The sequence below is a fragment of the Cetorhinus maximus genome, chromosome 7, assembly GCF_964194155.1.
Source record: "Cetorhinus maximus chromosome 7, sCetMax3.hap1.1, whole genome shotgun sequence".
NCBI classification, from domain to species: domain Eukaryota; kingdom Metazoa; phylum Chordata; class Chondrichthyes; order Lamniformes; family Cetorhinidae; genus Cetorhinus; species Cetorhinus maximus.
Window position 1 is genome coordinate 36,125,227 of NC_135885.1, and position 15,604 is coordinate 36,140,830.

At 44.1% G+C, this 15,604-nt stretch overlaps 1 protein-coding gene across 1 annotated transcript in view; it reads right to left on the reverse strand.

The window, feature by feature from the left end:
- kl (klotho) overlaps positions 1-15,604 on the reverse strand; it is a 118,538-nt gene that overhangs the window by 6,270 nt on the left and 96,664 nt on the right. The window lies entirely within an intron of this gene.

Genomic DNA, 15,604 nt, shown 5'->3' on the forward strand with positions numbered 1-15,604 from the left:
CTTCTGGTGGGATAGTCAGCATTCAACCCTCAACTATAAACACCAAAGCAGATTAAGTGTTCATTTATCCAATTTGGTATTTGTGGGTCCTAGCCATGCACAAATTGCCTGCTGACTACAGACAGAATTGCGCAGAGTCAGCAGATGTCCCATTGGCGGGGTTGAAAGCCCCTATTTCGGTGGGCAGTGGGACAGGGCCACATTTAGCTGCCACCCTATTAAGAATAGGTGTCTGTCAGCTCAGACAGAGGGCCAGCAGTCTCAGGGGTGACATTTGAAGGATGAGACCACATCAGTAGTTGTGCACCTTCAAAGCCAGAGGTCTGGAGGCATTGGGGCCAATTTGGCCCCCACCAACGAAGTGGGTAGGTGGCACCATTGCCGTTGGGGATGGCCATTGCCACCAGGGGACCCATCCGTGTCCATGGAGTATCTGAGAAGGAGAACCTAACCTGGGGCCAACTGGGAGGCTGTCAGAGTTTACCTGGCAGTTTCCTGAAATGATGGCAGGCCCTCCTGATGTTGTCAAAATTCCACCGGGGACAGGAAGGCATTTGGTATCTTCCCAAAGCCTACTCATGCCATTTTTACAGCCTTCCCAACTCCCAGCCCATTCCCATAAGGCTAGCATAATTCAGCCCTATATTTCTAACGTAGTCGCTTGGTAGTACAGAACTTGAGCATTGCTGAAAAAAGAGACATGTTGAGGCTTTTCATCTTGCGCACATCAGACACTTTGTAAGAATACCAATATAAGGGGAAAACAAAATTTATACTGCATGTGAAGAGAGCGCTGATTGGTTGGCAAGTAGACTCTGATTGGTAGAGGCATTGCCATGGAGAATGCACCAATGATGGTGACTGACAGTTTACTGCCAAGTATTGTTTGAAATTTAAACAAGGCAGCTTGATTCTGATTGGCCAAGGCATTGCCCTGAGGAATGAGTCAGCGAATGGCTATCAATTATTTTGTTTGTCTGAAACAGGCACAATGTGTATATATGTTCTTTCTGTCTGTAAAGAACAAGGCCCTGTGTATTAATATATGTAGCTTCCAGTACACACTAATGCACCACACTGTGAGCCCAACTGACAATCTTAAATTGGTTGTCAGCGTAATTCTTAGCTCACTGAGGATTATTTAGCAAATGTCCAATCGCAGAATCACATCTAAAACAACATTCTTCACATACAGTATAGATTGTTGTTTCCCCCTTATATTAGTATTCTTGCAAAGTGTCCTGATGAGTGCAAGATGAAAAGCTTCGAAATGTCTCTTTTCTCAGCAATTTCTAAATTAAATCATTGGCTCTGAAGTGCTGGAGGATGTTCTGAGGAAAAATTACTTTTTTCGTCTCCCAAAAAATTATATACTAAAAGATATTAAAAATCTATTTTAGTAAATATTTTCCAATAATAAGACTCTAGAGAGGTAACTTCAGGTGTCTGGCCATCCAGCGGGAGCCTCAGCCCTCTGGCAGCACAAATTGGATATATGCTGCCCACTATTTTCTACCAATAAAATTAAAAGTGAGAAAATCAGAGACAGAAAGTGCAGGAAGCTCTGACATGTGTATGAATGCTGTTCTGACAGCTATTGCCTGACAGGTAACATAAGAAAAATAAGTTATTACAAAGACCTTTTGGGTTCCCATGAGATTCAGTACCGGCCTATCAAATATTAAGTTGCAATCTAATCCCGGGCTTACAGGCTTTGACCTCATGCAATCATTGAATAAAACATCAGAAAAGGAGGCCATTTGGCCCTTCCTGTCTGTGCCAGATGCTCTGCAATGAATAATAATATTTCTGCATCCAAGACAGAAACTGTCCATTTGTTTGGACAAAGCGCTCACACATTCTGCTTCTTCCCGGTGAGAGTTCAGGAGTGAAAGTCAGCAAACGTTAGGTAGTCAAACCAGTGAGAGTTCAGGACATAGAACAGCAAGAGTTCAGGACATAAAGCAGTGAGAGTTCAGGGGCAAAATTTTCCAGTTGGCGTGCGGGGGTGTGTGTCCCGACGCCATCGCGATGTTTCATTCGGCGGGCGCGTGCTGGAGTTGTCTGCGTGACTGCTGAAACGTAAACGGCCTATTAAGTTATTAAGAAATCAATCGAGCCACTTGAAAATGCTGCCGGTCCAACCTTAAGGTTGGCGAGCAGGCAGAAAGCCCAAGCGGCCTTCGCGTTTTTCAGGAAACCTCACCCACGAGCGGGATGAGGCTCCCTGAAGCTTTTATTAAAAAAAAAATTTTCATAAATATAAAAACATGTCCCCACTCATGTGACACAGAGGGACATGTTTAAATAAACTTTTAAATCAATTCTTTGACTATTTTAACATCCATTGGATCTCCCTGAGGCAGCTCCATGCCTCAGGGAGATTGCTGCACAAGTGCATGCTCCGACTCTCCCTCCTCCCCCCGCCCACACAGGTAGTGCTACCAGCCGCATGTTAGGCTGGGCGGGCCTTAATTGGCCCGCCCGTGTAAAATGGCGGCGCAAAGATGATCGCAGGTGGCGATTGGCTCCACGCTTAACCCCATCCGTTCCCGCGCATCCCGCCTGCCATAGGAAAAATCCTGGCCCAGGACATAAAGCAGCGAGAGTTCAGGAGTCAAGGCATGAGAATTCAGGACATAAAGCAGCGAGAGTTCAGAGCATGAAGCAGCGAGAGTTCAGGGCATAAAGCAGCGAGAGTTCAGAACATGAAGCAGCGAGAGTTCAGGGCATAAAGCAGCTAGCGTTCAGGGCATAATGCAGTCAGAGTTCAGGACATGAAGCAGCGAGAGTTCAGAACATGAAGCAGCTAGAGTTCAGGGCATAAAGCAGCGAGAGTTCAGGGCATGAAGCAGCGAGAGTTCAGGGCATAAAGCAGCGAGAGTTCAGAGCATGAAGCAGCGAGAGTTCAGAACATAAAGCAGCGAGAGTTCAGAACATGAAGCAGCGAGAGTTCAGAGCATGAAGCAGCGAGAGTTCAGAGCATGAAGCAGCGAGAGTTCAGAGCATGAAGCAGCGAGAGTTCAGAACATAAAGCAGTGAGAGTTCAGAACATGAAGCAGTGAGAGTTCAGAACATAAAGCAGTGAGAGTTCAGAGCATGAAGCAGCGAGAGTTCAGAACATAAAGCAGTGAGAGTTCAGAACATGAAGCAGTGAGAGTTCAGAACATAAAGCAGTGAGAGTTCAGGGCATGAAGCAGCGAGAGTTCAGAACATAAAGCAGTGAGAGTTCAGAACATGAAGCAGTGAGAGTTCAGAACATGAAGCAGTGAGAGTTCAGAACATAAAGGAGTGAGAGTTCAGAGCATGAAGCAGCGAGAGTTCAGAACATAAAGCAGTGAGAGTTCAGAACATGAAGCAGTGAGAGTTCAGAACATAAAGCAGTGAGAGTTCAGGGCATGAAGCAGCGAGAGTTCAGAACATAAAGCAGTGAGAGTTCAGAACATGAAGCAGTGAGAGTTCAGAACATGAAGCAGTGAGAGTTCAGAACATGAAGCAGCGAGAGTTCAGAGAATGAAGCAGTGAGAGTTCAGAACATGAAGCAGTGAGAGTTCAGGGCATGAAGCAGCGAGAGTTCAGAACATGAAGCAGCGAGAGTTCAGAACATGAAGCAGCGAGAGTTCAGAACATGAAGCAGCGAGAGTTCAGAACATGAAGCAGCGAGAGTTCAGAACACGAAGCAGCGAGAGTTCAGAACATGAAGCAGCGAGAGTTCAGAACATGAAGCAGCGAGAGTTCAGAGCATGAAGCAGCGAGAGTTTGTGGGATTGGAATCTCCTCAAACTGGACTTTAAGCAATATAAAAATCCCCAAAAACCATGGACACATGTATTTTAAATAAAAAGCCAAACCTCAACACAAAACACACACAGAGGCAGGCTATACTGTAAGGGGTTAATTTCAAACATTCCAACATTGCAAAAAGGAACTGACACAATTAAGAGACTGGAAAGGAAAACATTATCATAACAATGGTGCAAGCTAACAGCTTCTGCCTGATGTATTAGCTGCCATCACACAACCCAATTAAGAAAATGGAGATTCCATTACATAGCAACATTCACTCCTATCAAGGAAAAACATTGACATGCCCATTAGCTTCGGTGCCAGAGATATCTCACCTGGGTGGAGTCCATTGTTTTTGGTGATGGAACTAACACCAGCACTGAGTGAACCTGTCTTGACCAGGGCATGTAACAGGCTAAAAGGATTGAAAGGTGCTAAGCACTGACCATTCAGTAGGATGGCCTCAGGAAATGTGTTTATGATTGTAATAAACTTGGTATACCAGACAGGTTTCTTGTTAGAAACAGTAAACTTTATTTACCAAGCTCCTGATGAAGCTACATGCTTGAACCTAGACCAAGACTAGAAAGATCCGCCCCTAAGATTAACCGCACTTAGGGCTGATCCACCTGTACAGTCACATGATCCCCAAAAGTTTTACTTACAATCATTACATTCCTCCTGCTTTAACTTTGTTTTACATCCCTTATTTACAATATGTATAACATATATAGTTCATGCAATTATAGGTTAAGTCTCTGAGATGGTTTTCTGGTTCAGGTAGAGTGATGCAACTCTGCGACTTGAGATTCTACCACTGAATCGACTTGACCAGGAATTGCAGCATCAGGGACATCCTTAGACAATGGCAGTTCAGAATTATTTACTTCATCAAAGACATCAGATGTTTCTACTCTATGTCGATCTGGCACCTCGGGGATCAAAGGTTCACATTCAGTTTCAGGTGGAGTAACTGGTTGTTGGAGTGTCTCTCTACTTCTTAGATGTTCCCAAACAATCCGGTTTTCCATGTCCACTTGATATGACAAAGATCCTGCTTCAGAGACAATTATACCAGGAACCCATCTAGGTCCAGTTCCAAAATTTTGCACAAAAACAGTCTCTCCCACAGTAAATTTGTGATCTTTATTGTGAATATAATTCACTTTCTGACTAGTCTGGTTCTTCTCTACCTTTCCCTCTAAGTTAGGGAATATTAGGCTCAACCTTGTATGAAGGCGATGTTTCATTAGTAATTCAGATGGTGTTGAACCTATAGCTATATGAGGAGTCATGCGATAGTTGAGAAGAAATCTTGAAATTTATGTTTCTAACGTTCCTTCGGATAATTTCTTCATTCCTGTTTTGAAAGTTTGTACTGCTCGTTCTGCTGACCCATTGGGTGAGGGATGATATGGTGCTGTTTTGACATGTTTAATCCCATTTAGGTTCATAAATCTCTGGAATTCCGTACTAGTGAAAGCAGTACCATTATCCAAAACAGTGACTTCTGGTAGGGAATATACAATAAAACATTGGCGCAGCTTTTCAATAGTTGCACACGATGTAGTGATCTAACTTCATACACATTCATCCACTTAGAATGCGCTTCAATGATCACTAAAAACATGACCTACAAAATGGACCTACATAGTCTATATGTAGTCTAACTCAGCATCGACCAGGCCACTCCCACAGATGCAGTGAAGCTGAAACGGGCAACTTCTGCTGTTGCTGACACTGGAGACAGTGTTTAACCATTTTTTCTATATCACTATCTATACCTGGCCACCAGATATAGCTTCGCGCAAGCATCTTCATTTTCAAAATGCCTGGATGCGCGCTATGAAGCTCTGTCAAGAGGGGCTCTTTCCCTTGCAAAGGGACGGCTCTTGCTCCCCACAGCAAGGTACCAACTTAATTCAGTTTTACAGGCATAGAATGGCTTTAACTCCTCAGAGACTTTTGCATTTGACCATCCTTGTAATACCTGTTCTCGGACTCTTGATAAAATTGGATCCTGGTTTGTCCAATTCTTTATCTGCTTCGCACAGACCAGGGAGGAGTCTAGGAAATTGAACACAGGTACAACCTCTTGAGGTACTAGAGCATGTGTCATGCTATCTGGCAAAGGAAGATGACTGAGGGTATCTGCATTTGTTATATGCACACCCGGACTATGCATAAAGGTGTACTCACATGCCAACAAAACCAAAGCCCATCTTTGAATTCTAGCAGAGGCTATCGGTGGAGTTGCTTTATCTTCACTAACTAAACCCAGCAGTGCTTGTGATCTGACACTATGGTGAAATGTTGACCATGCAACTATTGATGGGACTTCTTTACTCCAAATATTACGGATACGGCTTCTTTTTCAAGTTATGAGTAACCCTTCTCGGCTGCAGAGACGGTTCTGGAGACATATCCTGTTGGCTTTTCGGAACCATCTTCTATCTTGTGTGACAACACCGCTCCAACACCGTAGGGTGATGCATCACAGGTTAATATTAATTCCTTTGATGGGTCATAGTGTACTAGCAGACACGATGAGTGTAAAAGCTTCTTGACTTTTATGAAGCTTCTTCTTGTTGTACCTTCCAAGGCCATCTATGGTTCTTCTTCAATAATAAGTGTGAAGGGGCTAATACTGTAGACAAATTAGGCAAAAAGCAACCATAATAATTTGTCATGCCCAAAAAAGACTTGAGTTCAGTGACACTGGTAGGAGAGGCTGCTTCCTTGATTGCCCTGGCTTTCTCCTCTATTGGATGTAACCCTTGGGCATCCACTCGATGACCCAAATAATTGATTTCAGTCACTTGGAAAGTACATTTATCTTTTTTCTTTCGTATATCAGCCTCCAAAAATCTCCTCAAAACCTCTTCTCGGTTGGCCAGATGTTCGACTTCTGTTAACCCTGTGATCAGGGTGTTATCCAGGGACACTGCAATTTGGGAAAGTCCTTGTAGTAGGCTTTCCATGGTTCTTTGGAAAATCGCACAGGCAGATGATACACCAAAGGGTAGGCATGTATATTGGTACAGGCCCTTGTGCATGTTGATTATTACATACTCTCTAAATGTGCTGTCCAGCTCTAGCTGTTGGTATGCATGGCTCATATCCAGTTTGGTGTAGGATTTCCCTCCTATAAGCTTAGCGTACAGATCTTCCATCCTTGGGATTGGATATTTGTCTAATTTAGCAGCCTTGTTCACAGTTAATTTGTAGTCTCTGCAAATGCGAATGATTTGATCTGGTTTCATCACAGGGACTGTGGGCGCTGCCCATTCTGAAAATTGGACTGGCTGGACTATTCCTAAATTCTTTAAGTGGCACAATTCTGCATCCGCTTTTAGGGGGTAAGGCACAGGCCTGGCCTTAAAGAACCAGGCTGCTGCCTCTGATCTACATATATTTTTGCTGTATGCCTTTTAGTTTTCCCAACTCATCTCGGAATACGTTGTCATACTTTTTTAACAGCTCAGCAATTCCTCCTGTTCTAACTTGAAAAATTTCTGCCCAGTTGAGCTTAATTTCTTTTAACCAATCATGACCCAAAAGGCCAAGTCCTTCACCTGTTACAACAATCACTGGCAGCTGGGCTGTTTGTTGCCTGTAGGGTACAGGTACAGAGGCAATGCCTTTCAGTGGTATTGCCTCTTTAGCTGAGCCATGGTTTGCTCCAGATTCAGTTGCTGGGTACCTTCACTTAAGTATTTAAAGACGTGTTTTCCCACCACTGTGGTCAATGCTTCTGTGTCAGCCTCCATGACTAGAGGCTTCCCATTCACTTGAAGAGTGACGGTGATCGGTTCAGTTTTCTTTGCCTCGAGATTCCAAAGGGAATAGATATCACTATCAGCAGCTTCTGGTTCATTTATATTGTGTACTTCAATCATCTTGTCCTGCCATCTGATTGGCTGTCTTGATTTTGCCCTGCATTGCCTTATAACATGCCCTTTTTTGTGACAGCACTCTTTAAATCTGCAAGTTTCCAGTACATGGTTACCTCCACATCGGTAACGAGTTAATTTCTGAATCGCTGGTGAGATGCTTCCAGTATTCCTTTTTGTTTATCGAGCAGTAGAGACTGCCTCCCGCTTTGCGGTTGTCTCCCTGGTTTTTGTGCCACACCCAGCAGTAGGTTCCTGGCCCAACTGAAGAATGGCGCCATGCTGCACACTCTGCAAAGCCTGCGAGTCCTTCTCAGCACATTCCATTGCTAGTGCTATTTCCATGACACGCTTCAGATCAATATTAACTTCTGCAAGTAAACAGCACTGAATGGTGTCATCGTGTACACTGCAAACCAAACAATCTCACAACATGTCATTGAGCGTATCTCTGAAGTCACGGTGCTCTGTTAACTATCTTAACTTCATGATATATGTTGTGATTGACTCACCCAGGGCCCTTACTCTAGAGTTGAACTTGAATCTTATATGATCACCGATGGCTTAGGTTAAAAATGTGCCTTCAGGAGATCTACTAACTTGTTAAAACATCTGGAATTTGGCACATTCAGGGCCGTCAGACTACGGATGAGGTTATATGTCTTGCTCCCAAAGACAATCAGAAGAATCACTTTCTGTTTCTCCTCTGTTGTTATTTCATCCGCCACAAAGTAGAAATATAGGCGTTCTATGTACTGACTCCAGTCTTCCATGGACGAGCTGTACAGGTCGATTCTGCCAAAGAGTGGCATGACTGGTGAATATACTTTTCTTTCTTCATTTAAAAAATGAAATACTCACATTCAGGAGGTGAGGTGCAGCGTTGGAGCTATTTATCCTCATCACCAGTTATAATAAACTTGGAGTACCAGACAGGTTTCTTATTAGAAACAGTAAATGTTGTTTACAGAGCTCCTGATGAAGCCACATGCTTGAACCAAGACCAAGACTAGAAAGATTGGCCCCTAAGGTTAACTGCACTTAGGGCTGATTCATCTGTACAGTCACATGATCCCCAAAACAGTATGAAAAGTTTTACTTACAATCACTACAATGATATTCTGATAAGAATCATCATAAAAAGGACAAGATTGGAGGGTTTGGTGCTGCAATCGAAAGAAGGGTCGGGGCTGGCCACCTTAACTAAGGGCCTACAACCAACTCAGGACAGTCCAGCTGTGTGGGTGGGGGGGTTGTAAGTGGCTTCAGCCAAATTGTAGCGAGGTTGGTCTGAGATTTTGTGGACTGTAATCAAGAAGGAAGTCAGGAACGGTCAACCTGGCTCACGGACTACAATTCACACCAAAAGGACCAACCACATGGAGGATTGTAAGTTATCAGCCAAATCCAAGGGGCATTGGGGCTGTGGTTTTTAAAGTCACGCAATAAGGTAGATGAATTAACAAGGTAAATAGATATAAATAGTTATGATATAGTTGCACTTATGGCTGCAGGGTGACCAAGGATGGGAACTGAACGTCCAGGGGTATTCAATATTAAGGAAGGACAGACAAATAGGGAAAGGAGCTGGGGTAGCATTGTTAGTAAAGGAGGAAATCAATGCAATAGTGAGGAAGGATATTAGCTTGGCAAATCATGATGTGGAATCTGTTTGGGTGGAGATAAGGAACATCAAGGGGCATAAAACATTGGTGGGATTGTCTATAGGCCCCTAAACAGTAATGGAGATGTAAGGGAAGGCATTAAGCAGGAAATTAGAGGTGCATGCAACAAGGGTACAACCGTAATTATGGGTGACTTTAATTTACATATAGATTGGACTAACCAAACTAGCAATAGTAAGGTGGAGGAGGATTTCCTGGAGTGTGTACGTGATGGTTTTTTAGACCAATACATCAAGGAACCAACTTATAGAGCAGGCTACCCTAGACTGGGTATTGTGCAATGAGAAAGGATTAATTAACAATCTTGTCAATTCCCTTGGGGAAGAGCAACCATAAAATGATAGAATTGTTCATTAGGGTGGAGATTGAAGAAGTTGAATCTGAAACTAGGGTCCTGAATCTAAATAAAGGGAACTATGAGGGTATGAGGTGCGAGTTGGCAATGATGGATTGGAGAACTTTGCTCAAAGGGTTGACAGTGGATAGGCAATGGTTAATATTTAAGGAACGTTTGCACGAATTACAACAATTATCCATTCCTGTCTGGCGCAAAAATAAAACAGGAAAGGTGGCTCAACAATGGCTTACAAAATAAATTAGGGATAGTATTAGATCCAAAGAGGAGACATATAAAATTGCCAGAAAAAGCAGCAAGCCTGAGGATTAGGAGCAGTTTAGAATTCAACAAAAGTGGACAAAAAGATTGATTAAGGGGAAAATGGAGTACAAGAGTAAACTTGCAAGGAACATAATAACTGACTGTAAAAGCTTCTATAAATAAGTGAAGAGAAAAAGGTTAGTGAAGAAAAACGTAGGTCCCTATAGTCAGAAATGGAGGGGGGTGGAATTATAATGGGGAACATAGAAACGGCAGAAGAATTGAACACATACTTTGGCTATGTCTTCACAAAAGAGGACACAAATAATTTCCAAGAAATGTTAGGGAACCAATAGTCTAGTGAGAGGGAGGGATTGAAGAAAACCAGTATTTGTAAAAAAATGGTGCTAGAGAAATTAATGGGGTTAAAGGCTGAAAAATCCCCAGGGCCTGATAATCTACATCCCAGAGTTCTAAAGGAAGTGGCCCTGGAAATATTGGACGCATTGGTGGGCATCTTCCAAAATTCTACAGACTCTGGGGCAGTTCCTACAGATTGGAAGGTGGCAAATGTAACCCCACTATTTAAAAAAGGAGGGAGAGAAAAAACAGAGAATTACAGACCAGCTAGTCTAACATCAGTAGTGGGGAAAATGCTAGAGTCTATTATAAAAGATGTGGTAACAAAACACTTGGAAAGCATTAATGGGATTAGACAAAGTCAGCATGGGTTTATGAAAGGGAAATCATGCTTAACTAATCTACTAGAGTTTTTTGAGGATGTAACTAGTAGAATAGATAAGGGAGAACCGGTGGATTTAGTATATTTGGACTTCAAGAAGGCTTTTGATAAGGTCCCACATTAGAGGCAAGTGGGCAAAATTAAATACATGTGATTTGGGGGTAATATACTGGAATGGATTGAGAATTGGTTGACAGACCGGAAACAGAGAGTGAGAATAAATGGGCCTTTTTCCGAATGGCAGGCGGTGACTAGTGGTATACTGCAGGGATCAGTGCTTGGGCCCCAGCTATTGACAATATACATATATGACTTGAATGAGGAAACCAAATGCAATATTTCCAAGTTTGCTGATGACACAAAACTGGGCGGGGTTGTGAGTTATGAGGAGGATGCAAGGAGGCTTCAGGGCAATTTAGACAAATTGTGTGTGTGGGCAAACACATGGCAAATGCAGTATAACGTGGATAATTGTGAAGTTATATGCTTCGGTGTGAAAAATAGGAAGGCAGAGCATTATTTAAATAGTGATATATTGGGAAATGTGGATGTACAAAGGGATCTGGGTGTCATTGTACACCAGTCAATGAAGGTAAATAGGCAGTTGCAGCAAGCAACTAAGAAGGCAAGTGGTATGTTGGTCTTCATTGCAAGAGGATTTGAGTTCAGAAGTAGGGATGCCTTACTGCAGTTATACAGGACCTTGGTGAGACCACACCTGGAGTATTGCGTCCAGTTTTGGTCTCCCTACCTAAGAAAGGATATACTTGCCATAGAGGGAGTGCAGCAAAGGTTCACTAGGCTGATACAGGGGATGGCAGGACTGTCGTATGAGGAGAGATTGGTTCGACTGAGCCTGTATTCACTAGAGCTTAGAAGAATGAAGGGCGCTCTGATTGAAACGTATAAAATTCTAACAGGGCTAGACAGACTGGATGCAGGAAGGATGTTTCCCCTGGTAGGGGAGTCTAGAACCAGGGGCCACAGTCTCAGGATATGGGACAGGCCATTTAGGACTGAGATGAGGAAAAATCTCTTCGCTTAGAGGGTGGTCAACCTGTGGAATTCTCTACCTCAGGAGGCTGTGGAGGCCGGGTCACTGAGTATATTCAAGAAAGAAATTGATAAGTTTTTGGATATTAGGGGCATCAAGGGGTATGGAGAGAAAGCAGGAATATGGCGTTGAGATCGAGGATCAGCAATTCTAACAGTTTGTTGCAACCCTGCAAGCCCCTTTAGGTACTGATAATCACAGGCATGATGGCAGCAGCTTGTTCTTGCATGACAATAAGCTGAGATTGCGTGGCTTCAGCTGAGTTTCCACTGCAGCACTCAAATGGAGGTTGGGTTCTACTTGTGCTACAATGGAAGCTGAGGCATTGGTCATCAGACACTGCATCGTGGTTGGGTCAGCAAGTGTTCTCACTGAGTTGGCCACCAATACCCTGCTGGAAAGGATGGGCTCCGAGCTCAGTGCAACGCACTAAACCAAGCTGTTGCTAGGCTATTCCATTCTCCTTGGCAATGACAGAAAACTTTCTGGCAGATCTGTCAATGCACCAAGCATTGAATCACTCTTACCCATCAACCTTTTTCTGTATGCCACCACATCAAAATCCTCATATGTGTCCTCTGCAGCAGGACATGTGTGGCCTCACTCTTGAGTGAGCTGGCACCTGTGCTCTCCTTTCCCCCTGGCCTGGCTACAGGCCACTTATGCCTAGTTACTCATCATGGTACAGATCCCACCTCTATGCTACCCTCTATGATACATGCGGTGTCGGAATCTGAGCTGGTGTTTGTGAGTTTGAGGTTGAGTGACAATGTTTTATTATCATCAGCTTCTCCTTCCTCTTGGACTTCACACTCCTGCAGCACTGTCTAACCAGGCTGCAGTTCTTGGGTATCTGAAAGGAGAAAGGCACAAGAATAGGGTTGTGGTGAGAGAAGTGGGGAGAAAGCAAGAGGTGCATCTGCAATTTATAAACGAAAAGAGATTTTGGGATAAGAAGGAAGGTGGTGTGCGAATGAAAATTAGGTAGGAACATACCATCAGCTTCTTCAGCCCCGCCACTGACCACAACTTTAGTCATGGATGCCCTAATAATGACGACCACTGTCTCCTTCATTTAGGTGAGGAAATGCAGCCAAATCTGTTCCCACTGGTTAGGTCCTGCTGCTGTGATTATATTCCACCTTGTCTTGTCAGAGAGAGGAAGGCCTGCCAGTGAGTGTGGTCCAATATCTTTGGGTGATATGCCTCCCATAGTTGAATAACAGGCAATTTGCGCAAGGTGTAAAACCTGCGGGTGAGGCAAGCAGCAGTACAATTTCTGAGAGGGTGAGGTGGAGCTATGAATCTGTAGTACAAGTTGTGGTTGGTAGAAATTGTTGGTACGTGAATGAAGTGAGGCTGATAATTTGAGGAGTTTGTGAAGCTTGTGATTCAGTTGTAAGGATATGGCATTTGAAAATCCTTTTACTGTCCTTGACAACTCCTGTGAGGTAATTGAACTTCTGGCACCACATCCAGGCCCTCGGCTGTACACTGCTGGTATTGGCCCTGATCTGCTGCCATTCGCTTTACAGTGTCTGCCTGGAAGGCCCCCGGATGCCCTCTGGATAGAGCAGCTCACTCACATCCATCTCCTGCTTGGCCCCAGTGCTGCATCTATGAACTTTATGCTCTCTGCTATGTTGCATCCCATTTATTCTTCTTCCAAGTCAGACGCTCTTCCCCAACCACTTCCAGCACCTGTCGAACACTCTTATCTTCCTACAAACACACTGGGCAGAATTTTCTTGATCCATACTATTGACCAAGGGTACAATATCAACATCTTCAGAAGCATTTTGCAAGTATTGTGAACTATGAGAAGGATAGTGATAAACTTCAAGAGGATAGAGACAGGGTGTTAGAACGGGCAGGAATGTGGCAGATGAAATTTAATGCCGAGAAATATGGAGTGATAAATTTTGGGAGGAAGAATGAGGAAAGGCAATATAAAATTAAGGACTTTGTTTTAAAGGAGGTGCAGGAACAGAGGAACCGAGGCTATATTTGCACAAATCGTTCAAGGTGACAGAGCAGACTGAGAAAGTGGTTCATAAGGCATACGGGATCCTGGGTTTTATTAATAGAATCATAAGAGTATATAAGCTAGGAAATGATGATGAACCTGTATAAAACAATGGTTTGCCCTCAACTGGAGGATTGTGTCCAATTCTGGCCACCATACTTTATGAAGGAGAGGGTGTGTAAAAGATTTACAAGAATGGTTCCAGGAGTGAGGGACTTTGATATGAATAGATTGGAGAAGCTGAGATTGTTCACCCTAGAGAAGGTTGAGAGGAGATTTGATAGAGGTATTCAAAACCATGAGGGATTTGCACAGAGTAGATGGAGAGAAACTGTTCCCATTGGTGGAAAGATTGAGAACCAGATTTAAGGTAATTGGCAAAAGAGCCCAAGGTGACATGAGGAAAACCCTTTTATGCAGCAAGTGGTTAGGATCTGGAATGCACTGCCTGAGATTGTGGTGGAGGCAGATTCAGTCATGGCTTTCAAAAGGGAATTGGATCATTATCCGAAGAGAAAAGAACTTGTAGCATTATGTGGAAAAGGCAGGGGAGTGGGATTAGCTGAGTAGCTCTTGCAGAGAGCTAGTACTGACAGGATAGAATGAATGGTCCCTTTTTATGCTGTAACCATTCTATGAGTCTATGATTTTCCCAGCCAGGTGGAGGTGGTTCCATGCGGGGTGAGAAAGCCCAGGAAAATGATTTCTGGTCAGGATCCTGACATCATCTCACCCTCTTCCTGCTTTCCCCGGGGCAGGTTCTGTAACCCATGGGAAAGCCCCTATGGCTCTGGGAGGAAAGCAATCGAAATGATTGAAAAAGGCAATTAAGAGCTTTTTAACCCTGGATTCCGTTTTTCCCAACACTGCATGGCCTCCACGCTGTGCCAGCATCCCACTGGGGTTTCCAAGGTGAATGCACAGCAGGGTAGTTTCTTCAGTGAAACTGACAAGCTGCAAAGGCTTTGATCAGTTACAGTGAAGAGCTCCAGCCATGGCGAGATGAGTGTCTGCTGTTCAAAGCACATCTTCTCTCAGATAGTGCTTTCGCTGCTTGACAGGTGATTGCCAACTTCATGAAAGGCGTTTCACCTGTCTAGCACTTCACTCGCCTTCATCTACACTTCAGCACAGCATGAGAGCAGGTCACGCAGCTTCACCTTCCTTCTCTGCCGAGGGGAAAAAGCAGAGGCTACACAACCAGCACCAGCTCCAGCAGCAGCAGAAGCAACATCAGCAATAGCACCAACTTCCCCTCTCCTCAATCCCATCCCCTCCACAGGGCAGGGGGGATGAAAACCGAGGTCCAGCTGGAAGAAAGTGAGACCCCCCAGCAGGCACAAAAGGATCAGCTCTCTTGACATGTCTGAGCACCAGTGCCTCAGGAGGCTCAGACTCTCACAGCAGGCCGCTGACGCAGCTCCCTGGAACAAGACCTCCTTCCAAGTAGAGTAGAAGGGCTTACATTGCCAGTGGCTGTTGAGGTGCCTGTCACTGGAGGACCCCACAATTCCCACAACCCCACCCTATGTGAGGTCACTGCCTCTCATCTCCTGTGAGGAGAGAACGCAGAGAGGTGTGAGTGTTTGCAATGGCTCATGTGGAGAGGAGGGAAGGACAGCATTTGTAGAGGGTGACTGTAATAAACTTGGTGTATCAGACAGGTTTCTTACTTGAAACAGTTAACTTTATTTACAGATCTCCAGAAGGAGCTATGTGCTTGAACCAGGTCAATGACTAGAAAGCTCTGCCCCTAAGCTTACCCGCACTGATTCATCCGTACAATCAAGTGACTGTGAGATATGAGTGTGAGAGCAAAA